Source organism: Macaca fascicularis, chromosome 12 (genome assembly GCF_037993035.2).
Source record: "Macaca fascicularis isolate 582-1 chromosome 12, T2T-MFA8v1.1".
NCBI classification, from domain to species: domain Eukaryota; kingdom Metazoa; phylum Chordata; class Mammalia; order Primates; family Cercopithecidae; genus Macaca; species Macaca fascicularis.
This window is the reverse complement of record NC_088386.1, coordinates 89,824,656-89,841,504: the sequence shown is the minus strand read 5'-3', so window position 1 is coordinate 89,841,504 and position 16,849 is coordinate 89,824,656. Positions and strand designations below refer to the sequence as shown.

Below are 16,849 nucleotides of genomic sequence, written 5' to 3'. Positions count from 1 at the left end.
TCAGTTACAATTTTGCAAAGGTGGTTTCATCTCAAAAGGATTGCAGTTTTGAGTGGTGCCCATAGAAGACAGGGCTCTGTAGCAGTTTAAGATTATTCCACAGCTGTTTTGCCAGCCCAGGCTAGTCTCATGATTCTAGATATAAATGTCTGTGTACTGGATGACGAGTTCCTTGAGCAGCAGGGAACTATTAGAAAAAATTTTGCTGGCAGGCTATTTGACCCAAATAGAAAGAGTAGTTAACCATGGCACATTATGTAACCATATAACAGAAATTAATTGTCATGAGCAGAATATTTTCAAATGAATCAGGTCAAAAGTTCAGGAGCAGTCCATGAGGTAAATGGCAATGGTTAATTCAGAACTTAGCCTGAGCATCTCCAGCGGACTTAAGAAAATTATACAAACAGGTGATTCTGATGCCATGCCATCTACTTCCATTGCACTGACACTTTTTCAGCCCAAACCTATGAACTCATTGAGAATGTTCCTATGACATTCTGGTGAAAAGAGGAAAAGAACAATCAGTCCCGGTTTATGGATGATTCTGCCCGATATGATGCTGTGAGTTGACAATAAACTGTTGCCTCACTACAGTTCAACTCAAGAGTGGCCCAAAATAACAGTGATCAGAAATGTAAGTAAAACACACAATTATCTTTTTAATGTGAAGGAAACCGTGGTCTGATTTAGATGTATTCTTGAGAATTAGCCAATGGTTTGGATGCTTGTCAAAGATCTGGAGAAAATAAGATTAGATGACGGAAAAGAGGGAGGTCTAGGGGAAAAAGGTGTTGCATTCATTTCCTATAAAATCAAATTACACAAATCTGGTGGCTTAAAACAACACAACTGTATGATTTTCTACTTTAGAGATTCAAAGTCTAAAATGAGTTTCACCTGTCTCAAATCAAGGGCTCAGCAGAACTGTATTATCTTTTGGAGGCTCAAAGGGGAGAAGTTTTTGTTTGTTTGTTTTTTGTTTTTCTTTTTGGCCTCTTCCAGATTCTAGAGATTGTCTGCATTTCTTGGCTTGTAGCCCCCTTCCATCTTCAGAACAAGCAATAGCTAGTGAAATATTTCTTATAATACATTACTCTGACACTCTCTGTCTTCTACGTTTCTATTCCACTTGTAAGAACACTTGTGATTATACTGGGCCCACTTGGATATTCCACAATAAACCCCCGAATTTCAGTTCAGTTGATTAGCCAACTTAATTTTATCTGCAAATGTATTTAGCCTTTGCTGTGTATATTATTCACAGGATGGGGAGCCTGACTTTGGACCTCTTTGTGGGGTTAATATTCTGCTGATCACCCATGTAGATATTCTGGTGGAAGTGAGCACAAAGTGTTTAGATACTGGGATCTGAAGTCAATATGCACAATAGTTGTATATTATATACTTTGTTCTTTGTAGGTCAGCAGCTGATGTCCTAAGTCTCCTAGTGTTTACATAATGTCTCCAGAAGTTCCTCAGCAGGTTTAAGCCTTATTTGCCTAGAGCAATTCTCTTTGCTGTTTTTTTTCTCTCTTCCCATTCCAACTTTCTTCACTCTTTTATATTAATTTTGAGAATAGTGTATATTGTAAATTATTTAATTATTTTCATATGATACAGTGATTAAGATATTAGGCTTGGGAGACAAAGAGATATTGGTTTGAATTTGGATTATTATACTTAATAATTCTGTAGCTTGTAATAATGTGTTTAAATATTCTGGTCATTCATTATCTGTAAAACAAATAAGCAATACCTAAGTAGAGTGTTATTTGGAAATTAAGTGAATGTACTAAAATCTGAGAAAAATGTTTTATATAAAAATGGTTTTGTTAGCTTGTAGCTACTATTATTAGTAGTAGTTACATTAGCTATTTTTTTAAAACATAGAGGACCCATAAAAATAAGTAACTTAAACCAAAATATTCATAGTAAACATATTTTTCCTGTGTTCTATATTTATCATATTTTATATTTTTAAATTATACATTACTACCATAATCACAAGTCACTAAAAACCCTACATAATCAATTTTTCATAAAAATTTTCTATGCTAACATTTGTTTAGTGATTCTCATAGTGTCTGTGGTTATTGAATTATAAGCTGCCATGAAAAAATTCACTGACAGTATATAATTGCTGTATCAATAATTACAGTGACCATGGGGAAACTCATATAGAGCACTGGGGTCAGAATTATAGATAGTCCAGGCCAAGACTAATGTTATTAGCATAATTAAGAAATAAATCTGGGTGAATAAAACAAAAATATTGATGTAGTTTATAAAATATGACCATGGTAAAATGTTATAGAGGTATAGTTTTTAACAGTACATAGGGAATATAACTGTAGGGACAATGAACTGCCTTCATGGTTATATATTATAACTTTTAACCCACACATAAGACCTTATTTTAACCAAAGATTCAATTACTAGGTGCATTACTGAGTGCTTTAAATATTATTTGGCCATGAAATGCTGTGTAAATGACTTGAGAGAACATAATTGTGTGAACGGATTTTGCTAATAAGCCTTGTTCATCCACTCTGCCCTTGTAGGGCAAATCAGTCAAATTTGAGGTCACCAATTCAAGAATTAAATTTTGAAGTGGAAGCAAAATTCAAGAATCATCAGTTAAATAAGAGGAATCAAGGGAGAAAAGCAGAGCTTAGTTATTTATTCACTAACCCCCATCATACAGCAAGTGTTCTGTCTCAGAGAAGATATATATTACATTATATATTACATATATTCAACTATGTGTATGTGTGAGTTTGCTGAGAGACCAGGCTTCCCTCACAGGTGGCATGTGTTTCACAGTTATTTTATAGCTGAAAATACATGTTTTCAAAGTAGCTCTTACGATGAGTTAGAGATATCAATTGCTGCTTACATCAAGATATTTAACTAGGGATATCACAGGTAAATACACATAAAAAAACTTGTGAGTAATTAAATACAGTAAATATAATAGAACTTTTCTTATTGCACCAAGAGATTAACTACAGATGCATTTCCAAAGTTACTTAACTTGAGGAACAACCATCTTACGCGGAAATGAAACAGAATTTCATTCCTTCATAATTCTGCATGGCAAGACATGAATTAATCTTTGTAGTGTAAACAATATTGTACTTTCATAATAATGAATTAAGAATAAAATTAATTTGTAAGTTTGCATATTGTAAGTAGTATAGAGTTTAAAAGCCAGCCAATATCCACAAATATTTTAATGCAATCTTGTTGTCAGAGGTTTGGTTTCTCATTTCCCTTGCTCCTCCTTTCTCAAAAATTATTTTCTTGAAGGTTTTATTTTTGTTTTCGCAGAACGTCTATAATGTGAAAATTTAGACTGAGTGAAACTGAAACAACTGAATGATAGTATGTGTGTGTGCGTGAGTGTGTGTATGTGTGTGTTTATGTATCCTAAGATAATTTTCATGTGATAGGCACAAAATAGTCAATAGTATGAAATATATAGATTATTTCATACTATACATGAAATATATAGACATATGTGTGTGTATATATATAATCTTGATTGCTTCCAGTTCATAATGAAAACATATTTATATTTAGTCTTTTAAGTTTCATCCATAATTCTAATAATCATATAGTCCAGATATACTTTGAGACAAAAATTTTAGTCTAGTCCCTATTGCTCACGCCTATGGAGAATTCTCTTTCAATCTTTTTAACTTTAAAGAAGATTTAAACTGTCCAATTGTCATTCATTATCTTTTGTACAATAAAATTAAAAGCATAACTAAACTAATGTAATTAAAATTAAGCACAAATTTATTTAGACAACATTCAAGACCTTTCTGATTAAGAAATTGATTGTGAATATCAGTATTATTTGGCCAGACTTTCTTCTCTCCTCATAAATAAAAGGATAGAAAGTAAAAATTTGAATATCAAAGAATATTTCTTTTAAAATCACAATAATGTACATTTTTTAATATGACATTTTTAAAGGGAAGCTTTTGTACTTAAAGACAAATGAATATTCCCTAAAAGAATATTTGTCACTTTCCAAAAATCCATTTGCTTATGGTGAAAACAATAATTCTAGAAAATTTTCCAAATAAACACAAAAATAAAACATATACTTAATATTTAGGTAAAACATGAGAATGCTTTACACCTCTTCACACTGAGGTAATGTTTCTTTTTCTTTGCCCTTTGAAAACTGGTTTTGTGACTTGCTTTGACTAATCAAATCTATCAGAAGTGCTGTTGTGTCACTTCTGAGCAAGAATTCAGAGGACCTCACAGCTTCCTTGCCATCCTCTTAGATCCATGTTATTAGATCTAGATATCCTTATTGGGAGGAGATATGGTAGAAAAGGGATGTATTTTGCCAACAATCAACAAATTATTCACCTGTGAGATGCGTCAATTAAAGTGAGACCATAGTGAACTATGCAGTTCCAATGAAGCTATGGAAGCCTGCAGCAATGTGAGTAGTGTAAAAGAAAACCACCAGAGAAAAACTATGGCTGAGCTCAGCCTGAAATATAGAATTCTATGCATATTTAAGCATATATGGATTTTTTTTAAGCTTCTAAGTACAGGTGTAGAAAATACTATAAAATATTAAAATCAAGTATTATTTTTCTTAAATTAAATTTTTTCCTAATTTCTCTCTGTCTCTTCCCTCTTCTAGTCCTCCCTTCCTAGGTCTCATACAGACAAACACACAATACAGAGGCATAATCCTGGGTATGAACATAAGTCAATTTCAGTAACTACAAATACTAATGTAATTAATCAGCATATAATCACACTCATATATTCTGAAATTATAAGTAAAATCACATTCATGGAGTGAGCACATTGAAATGTTAATATACCCTAGATTAGTGTTACAATTTATATTTTTAATTTGATATTCCCTGAGAAGCTTTGTCTGTACCACTGGCTTCTCAATTTACGTTAAGCAAAGCCTTTATCTACAAAAAGCCCCATTTAAAAGGCAAACAATACCATCTGCAAATATATGAACATAATGGTAAAATATTCTTAGAATAATTTATACAAACAAAACTTCCAAATGTTTATTTAGAAAGGTCATGTTTCAAAGCAGACAATTGTCATGTAGACGAATGTTAATCAGACTGAAATGAGATATTGAATGTGAAAGTAAACTACTTTCACAATTTGACCTGAGGATAGCCTCAACTGTAATTATTAATTTGGGTGCCATTTATTCCGCTTTCTAAAAACTAAGTGTATATAATACCTTTCCTCAAAGTAAGCAAAAAATAAATAAATAAATAAAGTACTTCCAACCAAATCAGATTAAATTCTTATATTTTTAATATATGTGCAGTTAATTAAAATGCCACTTGTATAACAAATCTAAAAAATTACAGTATTAACAATTTTCATCAGTTGATAAATATATTTATTGTTATAGAACCATATGATATTTGGAACTCTGTCTTTAAAATGCATTAACCTATAACTTTATAAAATACTAACAAAAATAAAAATAAGGTTAAGATATTAAATATTTATCTTAGTTATATGTTAAAAAGAATAAATTCAAATGAAATCTTTCATATCAATTTCTTCCCGTAAGTAGTAGATTTTTCATTTTTACAGTTTTAGATTGAAGAAAAACTATGGTAACCAAGCAATAGGCAAAAAAAAAAGCTAAAATATTTATATCTGCTTCTGCACTATGTGCCAATTTGCAGAAAATAATGCAGAAAATAGAAATGTTTTCAATTCCATGCTTCTTATTCAATAAATATTTGCTGGAGTGGATTACCAATTTTCCTCAAAACCCTTATAATTTTCCCAGCAACCATCAAACTCAGTCATAAAAACTCATATAGACAATGCTAAACAAATCATGTATGCTCCATTTTTTTTTTCTAATTCTATGTAGGATCATGGTTATTCACACTTAAGTTTGGTGTCAATTTCTGTTATAATATTCTGAGCTCCTCCCAATTAATTTTTTGCATTTGCAATTATAGAAAAATGTTTATAGTTCTAGAAGTTGTAGAAAAAATGACAGCCACATATTTGAAGAAAAAGAGTGATGCGGTTAACAAGTGACTTTTAAATTTTAAAATCTAAACCTTATTACTAAATATTTTATGTTTATATTCTATGTGGATGTTAGTGCTTTTATGCTTTATGCATTAAACATATTTACTTAGTAAGAGATCACTTTTTAAAGAAATACTTTCATTAAATTTGAAATGAGTTGTGTCTAAATAGAAAAAAAAAATCAACATAAGATTGGACATTCTTTTACTTTGTGCCTATAAGAATGCAATGACTTCTGAGACATCTAGGGTAGTTTAAATGCTTTATTTTCAGAAAGCATGGCCAAATCAAAGCCATATTAACAGAAAACATTATTTGTATTCTGTATTTTCTCACATTTTGATACATTTATTCACTCCAACAACTTTTACTAACTGTTATTTGTAATGTTCTAGAATAAGGAGATGAATGCAATAAATATGAGGGTGGGGCAAAGTGAATGAAAAATTTTGTCTCTGTGCTTCTCTCATTTTGTCTCCTATCTAGCTATGTCTTCTGTAACATCATTAGGACAAAATTTGCTGTGAATAGAATTATGGTCAGTGTACAAATAAGAAGAAAAGATTAGCCCTACATTTGAGAGGTAAGAGTTAGAGTGGAGTGGAAAGCATTGGAGAGACAAGAATCAAGAAGAAAATAAAGAATTTACTTTTCAGAAAGCAAGGGCATGATGGAGGCTTAAAATTAATACAATATTCTAGAAATGGTGATTCATTGAGGGTGATAATAGCTTAGAATATGTTAATCTATTTGTAGAGGAGCTGAGAGTAGGAATGTGAGAAAATTAATGAAATATCATAGTACTGCATTATATAATATTAAAGGTCCAGAAAATGGAATAAGTATGTCTGCCTAAGGCATGGGAACAGAAAGTTCATGAAAATCTTCCCCAAATTATTGAGTTTTCTAGAGCCCATGTACACCACTTAAGGGTATGAGTATTGGCTTGGGATTGCTACTGCCAATGTTGACACCATGTGTATCATCTGGATCCCACGGCCTGCCTGGCAGACCACTGCCTCTGCTGGCATCTGCCTAGAGGTATACCGCCTAGAGGTATAAGGATTGGCCAGCTCAAAGTTGCCATCAGCAGCAATCACATATGCCACCCAGGGGCTGAAGGAGAAGCATGCCCAGCTCATTGCCATCATAATTTGTGGCCAAATATAGATTCAGCTGATGTCCCATTTCAAGCAAAACCTCACCACTGACTCCACTAATAACTATAGCTTAAGCTACTGAAGAACTCACAGAAACTACTGATGGTAATTACAGCCAGGGAAATTATGCAGAGACTATACCAGAATAAAGGCAAAATATTCTACCCAACAAACACTATGGATACATTACATCTTTCTGTAGAAAAAATTCTTTTCCTATATAAGTCAATTCATAAAATTAAAAGAAGTGACTGTTACACCAATGCCGAGATATCAATGTATGTACACAAGAAACATGAAAAAGTAAGAAAACATGACACTTCCAAAGAACACAATAATTCTCCAGTAACAGACCCCCAAAAAGGAAATCTATAAAATGCCCACCAAAAAATTCAAAATAATGATTAAAGAGACACAATGAGATATAAGATAACACAGATAAACAGATTTGAATTAGAAATTCAACAACAAAAAAATGGGTATCATAAAAAAGAAACCAAAATCTTGAAATGGGAAAATTTCATAAGTAAAATAACAATATACTTAAGAGATTAAACAGTAAACTAAATCACTCAGATAAAAGAATTTTTAAATTTAAAGGCAAGTTTTAGAAGTAGCACAGTGAGAGAAAAAAATGAAGGCGAAGAAGAAGGAAGAAGAAGAAGGAGGAGGAGGAGGAGGAAGAAGAGGAGGAGGAGAAGGAGGAGGAGAAGGAGGAAAGGAGGAGGAGAGAAGGAGGAAGAAGAATAAAAAATAATTTTTAAAAAGCTTTGGACATATGAGACACCATAATGTGATTATATATTTGATTTTTTGTAGTTATAAAAGGAGAAGAAATTTTTTAAAAGACATAAATACTATATTTAATAATAAAATAGCTGGAAACTTTTCAAATCTTGGAAAATACATATAAACATTCAGATAGAGAAAGATCAAATATCTCCAAATAGATGCAAGACAATATTGTAATCTCCAAGGCATTTTATAGTCAGTCAAAAGGTAAACAAAAAAAAAACTTCTCAAAGAGGAAGAAAAAGTATTAAGTCATACATAAGGAAATTCTTAAGACTAACAGCAGATTTCTCAGCAAAAGCCACACAGGCAAGGAAAAATGGGATGATAGGGAGGCTGAGGTGGGCAGATCACGTGGTCAAGAGATCAAGATCATCCTGGCCAACATGGTGAAACCCCATCTTTACTAAAAATACAAAATTTAGCTGGGTGTCGTGGTGCACGCCTGTCGCCCCAGCTACTCAGGAGGCTGAGGCAGGAGAATCGCTTCATTCTGGGAAGCGGAGGTTGCTGTGAGCCAAGATTGCACCATCGTACTCCAGCCTGGTGACAGAACATGACACCATCTAAAAAAAAAAAAAAAAAAGGAATGGGATGATATATTCAAAGTGCTGACTGAAAAAATACTGCAGGTTAAGAATACTATACCCAACAAAGGTATCTTTCAAAAATATAGGAGAAATACATTTTTCTTCTTGAGACAGAGTCTTGCTCTTTCACCCAGGCTGGAATGCAGTGGAGTGATCTTGGCTCACTGCAACCTCCACCTCCCAGGTTCAAGTGATTATCCTGCCTCAGCCTCCCAAATAGCTGAGACTACGGGTGCTTGCTACCATACCCGGCTAGGTTTTGTATTTTTAGTAGAGACGATGTTTCACTATGTTGGCCAAGTTGTTCTTGAACTCCTGACTCCTGCCTCAGCCTCCCGAAGTGCCGGGATTACAGGCATGAATCACCATGCACTGCCGAGAAATACATGTTTTTTAAGGCAAGCAGAAATGGACGGAATTCATTATCACTAGACTGTCCCTAAAATAAATGCTTACAAGAATCATACATCTGGAAGCAAAGGAATGAAATCTACCATCATTGAAACCCATTGAATTATAAAACTCACTGACAGAGAATATACCTAAATTAGAAAAAAAATGGAATGACATGTTATCTTTACAAAAAAAAAAAAAATTGAAAAATAAAAGTAAACACTAAAAGAGGAAGAAAGGAACAAAAGATAAACTACATAATCAGAATGTAATTAACAAAATGACACTAGTAAGTCCTCATGTATCAATAACAACCTTGAATATACATAATTTGATATAGATATAGACTGGCTAAATGGATTAAAAGAGAAATCTAACTGTATGTTGCTGACAAGAAATTTACTTTCCATGTAAAGACAGAAATAGATTGAAATGAAAGGGATGAAAATAAAATATTCCACACGAACAGAAAACAGAAGCATGCAGAATGGTTATACCTATATTAGACAAAACACACTTTTGTCAAAAACATAAAAAGTGACTTAAGGGTCATTATAAAATAACAAATGGACAAAATCACCAAGACATTATAACAATTGTAAATACACACACACACACACACACACACACACACACAGAGCCAACACTGGAAGATGTGTGTATGTGTGTATATATATGTATATATGTGTGTATATCTATACATATATACACACACATATATATACACATATATACTCACACATATATGTGTATGTATGTGTGTGTGTGTGTGTGTGTGTGTGTGTATAGCAAATATTATTAGAATTAAAGGGAGAGATAGACACCAATACATTAATAGTTGGGACTTTTTACACCACACTTTCAGCATTGGACAGATTATTTAGGGAGAAAATTAGCAAAGAAATGTGAGACTAAATTTGCACTGTAGGTTAAATGGACCTAACAGACATTTATTTACTAAACCTTTTATCAAACAGTAGCAGAATGCATAGTCTTCTCATCAGCACATGTAAACATTCTCTGGGATAGACCATATATTAGGCCACAAAACAAGTTTAAATAATCTTTAAAATTTAAATCACATCAAATATCTTCTTAAAACATAAAGGAATAAAACTACAAATCACTAATAAAGGGAACTTTGAAAATTTAACAAATACATGGAAATTAAAGAACATACTTTTAAATTACCTTTGCATCAACAAAGATAATAAGAAAAAATGTAAAAGGAAACTTGAAACAAGTAAAAATGGAAATACAACAAACAAAAACCCATGTGACACAGCAAAAGCAGGGATAAGAGGAAACTTCACAGCAATAAATATTTACAAAAATGAGAGGAATTTAAATAACAATTCTAATGATGCACCTCAAAGAACTAGAAACGTAACAACAAATCAAACCCCAAATTAGTAGAGCAGAAATAATAAAGATTCAAAAACAACTAGACAAAATTGAGACTAAAAAATTATAAATAATCAATGAAATGAAAAATTATTTTTTCCAAAAGATAAACATAATTGATAAACTGCTTGCTACACTAGTCAAGAAAAAAAAGAGAGAAGACCTGAAAAAATAAAATCAGAGATAAAAATGAGACATTACATCTGATATCACAGAAATATGAAGGATCATTAGAATTTACTATGAACAATCATATGACAACAAATTGGAAACCTGGAGGAAATGGATAAATTCCTGAACACATACACCCTACCAAAATTGAACTAGGATGGAACAGAAAACTTGAACAGGCCAATAATGACTATGAGATTGAATCAGCAATGAAAGTCTTCCAAAAAAAGAAATGCCCAGGATCCGACGGCTTTACTGCTACATAGAATTCTACCAGACTTCTAAAGAAAAGCTAACGACAATTCTCAAATTATTCCAAAAATTAGAAGAGGAGGGAATTCTGACTAAATCATTCTATGAACCAGCACTACCCTCATACCAAAACTAGATAGGTTCACAACAAAAAAGAAAGCTACAGGCAAATAAACCTGATGAATGTAAATGAAACAATCCTCAACATTATAGTGGCAAGTCAAATCCAACAACATATCAAGAAGATAACACACCATGATCAAGTCAAATTTATCCCAGGGATGCAAACATCATTCAAAACATGCAAATTATTGTATTTTATTTTCAAGAGAATTAAATCATTTATTGATTACACATGATAATGGATGATACGAAAGCTTCATTCTCATCTATAATTTTATCTGGTACCATCATTCAATTTAGATATATTGCATAAGATGTGGCCACAATTATTTTTATAACCAATAATTCCACGATTTTGCTTGGGTGACTTGGGTGATCCCTTTTAATGGTGACCTTCAGGTCATAACAGTAACTATCATTCAACTACACTAAGGTTTCTGAAGACAATGGCTTCTCCACCCAAGCAGACTGTATATAAATTCCAAATAGAACTTGGCATTACTCTGAAGGAATTCTAACTTCACACTGTTGGGGAAATTTACCAAGATGGCTTCAGAGTAGACTAACTTTACACAGCACATTTAAAAAAAGACACATTTATTCAGCATCATGATCAGACTATTACACTTAGCAATCAACAGCATGGGTGTAAAAAAAAAAACTATGTTAAAATCTTTTGTTGGAATGCTTTATACTTTCCACAGAACAGAAACTAAAATAGCCTGTTAAACAATTCATTGCAAAAAGAGTCCTCGAGTTTTTTGCCCATACACATGAGTACTTGTCTAAAACATTTTTTTTCCCCGTTGGTAGCAGCTAGTCCCTGCTACCACTGTGTTTAGCTGAGTTCACAAATCTGTTGTAGCCTGTAGCTTCCCTGTCACTTATCTGACTCTTCACTCCAGCTAAGCTTTGTTTCCTGGCAGTAGTTATAATCTTCTGCCACTGCCATAGCTACTACTGCTACTGGAACCGCCATAGTCACTTTGGTTTCATGGTTTGTCCAAGGATTGGCCTCCACCACCATAGAGGCCAGAAGTTCTGCCTCCAAAGTTTCCTCCCTTCATGTGTCCAAAATTTGAACTATTGTTGTAATTGCCAAAATTATTGTACCTCCACCACTTCCAAAATTGCTTCCATCATTACCAAATCCATTAGAGGCATCGCCACTGCCACCATATCCACCACCACCACAGCTGCCACCAAAGCCACCAAGACCACTGAAGTTTCCTCCATAACCAAAGTTGTCAGTCCCACTGAAACCAACTCCATGACCACCATCAAAGTCTCCAGAACTTCTTCGACCTCTTTGGCTGAATGAAGCACTAACTATCTCTTGCTTTGACAGGGCTTTCCTAACTTCATAGTTGTGGCCATTCCCAGCATGGTATGGTCATCAAAGTTTATAAGGGCAAAGCCCCTTTTCTTGCCATTGCCTTGGTCAGTAATGATTTCAATCCCTTTAATTTTTCTATACAGTTCAAAAATATTATCTTCAGTGATGTTCTTCAGTGTCTTCTTTAATGCCAACAACAAATATCTTTTACACAGTTAAGTGGGCACCTCATCTTTGAGAATCTTCTCTTGAGAAAGGTCTCTTTGGTTCCACAACTCTTCCATCCACCTTGTATGGCCTTGCACTCATGGCTGCACCCACCTCTTCCGCAGTGGCGTATGTGACAAACCCAAAGCCCCTGGAGTGCTTGGTTTTTGGATCTCTTATTACCACACAGTCTGTGAGCATTCCCCATTGCTCAAAATGGCTCTTCAGGCTCTCATCAGTTGTTTCAAAGCTCAACCATCCAATGAAGAGCTTCCTCAGATGTTCAGGCTCTTTAGGAGACTCTGATTTAGACATGATGGCAAGGGGCAGAGAGACTTTAACAATGCTTCCTCGGTGGCCTCCACAGGCAGAAAGAAGTAGACGATGAACATATTTCCAACATGTGCAAATTAATAAGTGTGATATATCACAGTAACACTAAGTGTTTAAATCATAAGACCTAAAATTATAAAACTTCTAAGCAAAAACAGGGGAAATGCTTTAGGACAGTTGTCTAGTCAAAGATTTTATGACTGGGACTTCAAAAGCACGGGTAAAATGCCTCTACAAAAATAGATAAGTGGGCTACATTAAACTAAAAAGCTCTGGACAGCAAAGAAAATAATAAACAGAGTGAAGAAACAATCTTTAGATTGAGAGAAAAAGCTATTAATCTGACAGGGGACTAATACTGAGAATTCAGGAAAAAAAAATAAAACTCAAACAACTCAACAGCAAAAGAATGAATAAACCCATTAAAAAGTGGGGAAAGAATCCGAGTAGACTTTTCTCAAAATAAGACATACAAGACAAACAAATGTCTAACAGGTATATCAAAAAATGCTCAGCATTACTAATCATCGTGGAAATGCAAGTTCAACCGGCAATGTGATATCATCTAACCTCAGAATGGCTATTATCAAAGAAATAAAAAATAAATGCTGGAAAGGACTAGGAGAAAAGGGAACTATTACACATTGTTAATGGGAATGTAAATTAGTTTAGCTATTATGGAAAGCAGTGTGACAATTTTTCATGAAACTAAAAAAAAAAAAAAAAAAACCTACAATAGGATCCAGCAATCTAATTTTACAGTATTTATTCAAAGGAAAAAAAATCAGCATATCAAATAGATAGCTGTACCCCACTTGTTTATTGCAGCACTATTCACAGTAACGAAGATATGGAATCAATCTAACTGTCCATCAACAACAGAATGAATAAAGTAAATATGGTATATATACACAATGGAATTCTATATACCATAAGAAAAAATAAATAAAATCCTGTCATTGGCAGGTACATGGATGGGACTGGAGGTCATTTAGTTAAAGAAAATAAGCCAGGCACAGAAAGACAAATATCACAAGCTCTCACTCATCTGTGGGCGCTACAAAAGTTGATTTCACGAAAGTAGAAAGTAGAGTGCTAGATGCCAGATGCTGGGAAGGCTAAGCCTAGGGCTGAAAAGAGGTTGGTTAATGAGCACAAACATACAATTAGATGGAAGGAATGAGTTCTAGTTTTTGATAGTACTACAGGATGACTATAGTTAACAGTAATTAATGGTATATTTCAAAATACCTGGAAAAGAATATTTAGAATGTTTCCATCATGAAGAAATGACAAATGATTGGATGATGAATATAATAAATAGCCTGTTGTGATCATTTTGCATTGTATCATGTATCAAAAATCATCTGTACCCCATAAATATGTATCAGGTATTAATATATGTTATTGTGTGTTAATAAAAAATACTGAATTTTGAGATGCATTATGAAATAATATTTTTACATGGACATAAGAAATATAGTGTTTAATTTTTATATAATAAAATTGGAGTTGCTGAGAGATTTATGTAAATTTAAAAATTTATAAATTAATTATATCAAAACTATATTTATTATGCTACATTTTTAAAAAGGCGTCAAGATGGTAAAGGAATGAAGGAATTATTGTAAAAATTTGTAACTCAAGGTGTGAACGTTCTTACGCTGGTTTAGTAAGCAGAGACACTCTAGAAATAGTGTCCTTTTGAGATTTGTTACTGTGGTACACATCGTTTTTCAGTAGTACTGAGGCAAGGAGATACTTTTTATGTGGTTTATTAAAAAAACAGAATGCCAGTCAGCAGGCTTATACTCAAAAAAAAAATTGCGAGGTCTTATTTTAAAGAGTTTCAGTTAAATTTATGCATTTAAAAGCTACAAATTGAAATATTTAAGGCATTTTCTTTATTATTAATCCTTGCCATAATTTGATTTCTCAATTAACAAACTAATCTCTAGTCCTGATGGCATAGAGCTTTTACTCTGTCTTGTTCTTTTCTATGTCACTTCTAACTGATGGACCTTTACCAGCTCTGGACTCTGTATGGTGTGTTCTAGATCAACGGTACCTCAAATTCAAATGCCTTAACTTAGACTAATTGTCTTTCCTGATTCTCTTAACAAGGCAACCAATACCTAATTGCTTTTTAGTAAAATTAGTTGAAAAAAATATTTTAAATTTTCCAGGGAGGCTTTTATTCAATTGCACTACAATAAGTCAGCAAATTTACAGTTCATGATTTGTTTTTGGTGAATGTTGATTATATCCAGGGTCTTATCCTTGTGAAAGCTTCCCTTCCCATTATGTTTAAGGTCAGTTACTCTTAGCAATCTTTGACTTCAGTACAGCAAATAAAGTACAGATTGTGTCATTCATGTCTTAGTGGATTTTTTTTGTTTATATGTTTGTTTGTTTTGTTTTTAAACAGAGAATCCTTTCTGAGAAATAAAAAAAGGAATAGAAGTAGTTGATAGACTAGGAAATATTTTAATTTATTTTTATTTCTATAATAAAATTTGAATGTATAAAGAAAGCTGTAGCAAAACACTTTAAGACTTCATAAATCTATAAGAAATACCAAATTAGTGGATGACATTTGAACGAAGTGCAGGGATAATAAAAACAGACCAGGAAATTAGGTATGTTCTAATATCATGTGGTTTACATGAATCAAACTAGGGCTATATATAGTGGGTATCTGAAGAGGTCTGCTGACAAGAAAAAAAGGTACATATGTTTGATGTATAAGTAACGAGCCTGGAGCGTGTTTACATTTTAAGGGATCTCAATTATTATTTATTCTAAATCCATTATTTGTCCATTAAGGACACAGGTTCAGAGATGATAAGCTATTTGCTCAAGTAAAAAAGCTACTTAAGAGCTTTGTGATTACAGCTGCTAAGACATGAAACCAAACATCTAATTCCCAAGTTTAAGAAATATCGTGATATCTAATGCTACAGAAAAATTCTGTGAGGCCTTTTACTGAAAGAAAGAGCTAATAATACATTACATGCCCAAAAACAACAAGCCCCTTTAGCATTTTGTAGGTATTTCCTTTCTTAGATATAAAATAAAGGAGCTGTGGCACAGACCCTTTAACCTAATACCATATATAAATGTAATGTTCAGGTAACTATTAAAACCCTTCAGGACTACTTTGAAAAAGAGAAAAGTAACCTTGAATTTCAAGAAAGTAAAAAAAAAATATTAAATATGCTCACTTGCACAGTTATTTTTCAAGGTGGATTGGCTCGATAAAAATTATGACCTTTTTCTGTGCCTCACTTTATTTTCCAGACCTAAAAATATTGCCAGTGCCTGAGGCATAAGTCAGAGTGAACCTCTATTATCACTCCAGAGATCTGGCATTTTCCTCATTAGGCTCCATAGTATCTGACTGAGTGACCTTGTTTGGTGAGAAGACACAGATGGAGTCTGTCAGTAAATCTTGTTAATGTAACAAGTATTCCCACTGTTAGATGAGTGTTGCGCCTGATACTGGCATTTCTTCCCTTAGTAAACAACCCATATTCCCTTTCCAACATGGGTCTCTTCCTTCATGCCATCAGGTTTTTCAGCATTAGCTTGTTCTAAGGATTATCTAAAAGGATGTCTCTTGCTGTGAAGGTGAGATGCTCTCTCTTTCTGAATAGCAAACCCTTGCTGGCTTTTGAAAGATGTAAAGATGACATTAAATGTGGAAAACACAAACCTAAGCCAAATACACTGTCACCATGCTAAAAAGTCCTTTAAGTGTTTCACCTAAAGGTAGTAAGATTTATTATCAGGTAACCACTTCTGTAATTTGTCATTTCTCCCTGCTATCCTGTTTTGAGATGTAAAAGACAAAGCTTGAAGAAAGGAAACACTCTCAATTTCAGAAGAAAGATTGAGTGTCAATGCATGTAAATATAAGTGTTCAGCAGCAGACGTCAGACTGTATCATGAACTTGGAAAAAGGCATTTAATCTCTAACAATTTCAATATCCTTATCTATAAAATTGGTAAATAAT

General features: G+C 33.2%; 1 long non-coding RNA gene and 1 pseudogene across 1 annotated transcript; one reads left to right on the top strand and one right to left on the bottom strand.

The window, feature by feature from the left end:
* Positions 1-453: 453 nt before the first annotated feature.
* LOC135966444 (uncharacterized) lies at positions 454-3,192 on the top strand. Its single transcript, XR_010579765.1, has 2 exons — positions 454-637; positions 3,004-3,192. It is a non-coding gene; the product is annotated as an uncharacterized lncRNA (long non-coding RNA).
* Positions 3,193-11,886: 8,694 nt separating this feature from the next.
* Positions 11,887-12,815, bottom strand: LOC102118859 (heterogeneous nuclear ribonucleoprotein A1-like; annotated as a pseudogene).
* Between the last annotated feature and the right edge of the window lie 4,034 nt (positions 12,816-16,849).